Consider the following 4,142-nt stretch of genomic DNA (forward strand, 5'->3'; position numbering starts at 1 on the left):
TATATTATCTTGTTATCTTAATGCATCTATATACTTGGTAAAGGGTGGAAGGCTCGGCCTCTCGCCTAGTGTTTTGTTCCACTCTTGCCGCCCTAGTTTCCGTCATATCGGTGTTATGTTCCCGGATTTTGCGTTCCTTACGCAGTTGGGTGATAATGGGAACCCCTTGATAGTTCGCCTTGATTAAAGCTTTTCCAGCAATGCTCAACCTTGGTTTTACCATTTGCCACCTAGCCTGTTTTTCCCTTGGGTTTCCGGAGCCCGAGGGGCATCTTATTTAAACCCCCCCCCCCCCGGGGCCAGTGCTCTTCTGAGTGTTGGTCCAACCGAGTAGACTACGGGGCCACCTCGGGGCAACTTGAGGGTTGGTTTTACTCATAGGATGTCTCATCTAAGTGTGCCCTGAGAACAAGATATGTGCAGCTCCTATCGGGATTTGTCGGCACATTCGGGCGGTGTTGCTGGATTTGTTTTAACTTGTCGAAGTGTCTTGTAGAACCGGGATACCGAGTCTGATCGGAATGTCTCGGGAGAAGGTATATTCCTTTGTTGACCGTGAGAGCTTGTCGTGGGCTAAGTTGGGACTCCCCTGCAGGTATTTGAACTTTCGAAAGTCGTGCCCGCGGTTATGGGCAGATGGGAATTTGTTAATGTCCGGTTGTAGATAACTTGAACCTTAACTTAATTAAAATGAATCAAAAGTGCGAGTTACCGTGATGGTCTCTTCTCGGCGGAGTCCGGGAAGTGAACATGGTGTTGGAGTAATGCTTGCCGCAGGTTGCCCTCTAGTTACTCGTTCGCGCTTTCCCTCCTCTTCTCGCTCTCTTTTGCGAACAGGATAGCCACCATATATGCTAGTCGCTTGCTGCAGCTCCACATATTTTCCTTGCCTTACCTATTAAGCTTAAATAGTCTTGATCGCGAGGGTGCGAGATTGCTGAGTCCCTGTGGCTCACAGATTACTTCCAAACCAGATGCAGGGCCTGATGATTCTGCTCCAGATGGCGCGCTTGATCTCAAGTGGGAGTTCGACGAGGACTCTCAATGATACTACGTGTCTTTCCTTGATAATTAGTAGTGGTGCCCAGTTGGGGTGATCGGGACCGTGTCGCATGTTGGGTTATCTTTTATTTTGGCACCGTAGTCGGGCCATGAGTGTTTGAATGTTGTAATGTTATTTATGCACTTTGATTGACGTGGCGAGTGTAAGCCAACTATGTATCTCTCCTCTTTATTGTTTATTTTACATGGGATGTTGTGAAGATTGCCTAACTTGCGACATTGCTTTCAATGCGGTTATGTCTCTAAGTCATGCCTCGACACGAGGGAGCTATAGCCGCATCGAGGGCGTTACCAGTTGATACCGTGACCAAGTGGGAAGCCCCAAAAATAGTTGGAGAGATCCGGAGTTTTCTTGGACTCGCAGGATACTGCCGGAGATTTATTGAGAATTTCTCAAAGATTGCGAAGCCTATGACTGAGTTGTTGAAGAAATATATCAAGTTCATATGGACAGAGGAATGTGAGGCTAGTTTCCAGGAGTTGAAGAAACGTTTGGTTACCTCACCAGTGTTGATTTTGCCAAACCAGACCAAAGATTATGAGGTGTATTGCGACGCTTCACGTCGAGGACTTGGAGCAGTGCTTATGCAGGAAGGGAGAGTTGTTTAATATGCCTCAAGACAACTGAAGCCTCATGAGTTGACTTATGCCACGCATGATTTGGAGTTAGCAGCCGTAGTGCATGCATTGAAAACATGGAGACATTTCCTCATTGGAAATCATTGTGAGGTGTACACGGATCATAAGAGTTTGAAGTACATTTTCACACAGAAGGAGTTAAATCTCAGACAAAGGAGATGGTTGGAGCTTATCAAGGATTATGATATGAGATTGCATTATCACCCCGGAAAGGCTAATGTAGTAGCTGACGCATTAAGCCGTAAGAGCCACGCCAATACATTAATGACGGGAGAAATACCAAGGGAGTTAGCAGAAAATCTTCGTGAACTATGTTTGAAAATAGTTCCGAGAGGCTATGTAGCAGCATTGGAGATTCAGTCAACTTTGATGGATAGAATCAGAGAAGCTCAGAGGACTGACAAAGAAATTGCCTCCATTAAGGAGAAACTTAGCAAAGGAAAAGCTAAGGGATTTCGTGAGGATGAGCACGATACCCTATGGTTTGAAGACCGCGTTTACGTGCCCAATGACCCGGAGATTAGGAAGTTGATTTTGCAAGAGGCACACGACTCACCGTATTCAATTCACCCAGGAAATACCAAGATGTACTTGGATCTGAAGGATATTTTCTGGTGGACCGGAATGAAGAAGGATATTGCGGAGTATGTAGCAGTTTGTGATGTATGTCAGAGAGTAAAGGCAGAGCATCAGAAGCCAGCAGGATTGTTACAACCATTGCCGATACCCGAATGGAAGTGGGATAAGCTAGGCATGGATTTTATCACGGGATTGCCCAGGACTCGTTCAGGCTATGACTCGATTTGGGTTGTAGTTGATCGATTGACGAAAGTAGCTCATTTCATCCCAGTAAAGACCACTTATACCAGTGCTAAGTTGGCAAAGATATACTTGACCAGGATCGTATGTCTGCATGGAGTTCCAAGGAGTATCGTATCAGATAGAGGAACCCAGTTTACCTCAAAGTTCTGGAAGCAGTTGCATGAAACTTTGGGTACCAGGCTAGAGTTCAGTACGGCTTTTCATCCACAGACAGATGGATAGACCGAGAGAGTAAATCAGATTTTGGAGGATATGTTGAGAGCTTGTGCGCTAGATTATGGATCTAGTTGGGACGATAATTTGCCATATGCAGAGTTCTCTTACAACAACAGTTACCAAACTAGTTTAAAGATGGCCCCTTTCGAAGCTTTGTACGGAAGGAGGTGCAGGACACCGTTATCGTGGGACGAAGTTGGAGACCGCCAGTTGTTTGGACCTGACTTGATTAAAGAGTCTGAACAGAAGGTGAAGTTGATTCGCGATAGGCTCAAGATAGCCCAGTCCAGGCAGAAAAGTTATGCAAATTCTAAATGCAAGGAGGCAGTTTATGAAGTCGGAGATAGAGCTTATCTTCGAGTATCTCCACTTCGGGGAACAAAGCGTTTTGGAGTTAAAGGGAAGTTAGCGCCATGATTTGTAGGACCATATCGAGTTTTGGAGCGTATGGGGGAAGTGGCCTACAAGTTGGAATTGCCTGAAGGATTGTCAGGAGTTCATGATGTGTTCCACATTTCTCAGTTAAAGAAATGTCACGCGGAGATGGCTGACATACCTTTGAGAGACACAGTGCCATTGGAAACTATTCAGTTGGATAACGATTTGACGTACGAGGAGAAACCAATTAAGATTCTCGAGTTTGCCAGCCGAGTTACTCGCAGCAAGGTTATCAAGTTTTGCAAAGTTCAGTGGAGCCACCACACGGAGGATGAAGCCACCTGGGAACGAGAGGAAGATTTGCTCAAGGACCACCCTCACCTATTTTCTAACCAACCCGAATCTCGAGGCGAGATTCATCTTAAGGGGTGTAGGTTTGTAACATCCCAAATTTCCAATTTGGAATGTTATACATTAGATCATCTATGCATATCATATTTTATTTTGCATTTTGGTTGATCCTAGAAATTCTACGCAACTCAATGACCCACAGAGAGAGTTGGGGATTTCGTTATTTTCATATTTGAGTTTTCTCAAATTTTGAGAATAGGATCGTTTGATTTTATTTATTTTATCATCAATTATTTCTATTACAAAAATATGAGAGAGGGAATAAAATGAATTTCCCAAAATAAAGAAATATTGAGGATTTAATAATAAAATCAAATAAGATTTTATTTCGGAGTTTTTCGGTGTTTTATTTGAATTTAGGAAAAATGTGCGCTTTTCAAAATTGCATATAGGTCCCAAATAAATGTTCACCTTGTGCGGCTTGATTTTAGAAGCCCGTGAAAATTTATTTCGGAATTTTTGGAGTCCGTTTAGTATTTCTTTTTTTTTCTTCCGAGCGAAATTAAAAAAAAAGTGAACCAACCTAACCGGGCCGTGTCCGTCCGGGACTCTGGCCCGGCAGGCTTTATAAGCCGGGGCAGCCCACCCGGGCAAACCCTATCCCTGAGCCGCCC

Source organism: Triticum aestivum, chromosome 6A (genome assembly GCF_018294505.1).
Source record: "Triticum aestivum cultivar Chinese Spring chromosome 6A, IWGSC CS RefSeq v2.1, whole genome shotgun sequence".
NCBI lineage: Eukaryota > Viridiplantae > Streptophyta > Magnoliopsida > Poales > Poaceae > Triticum > Triticum aestivum.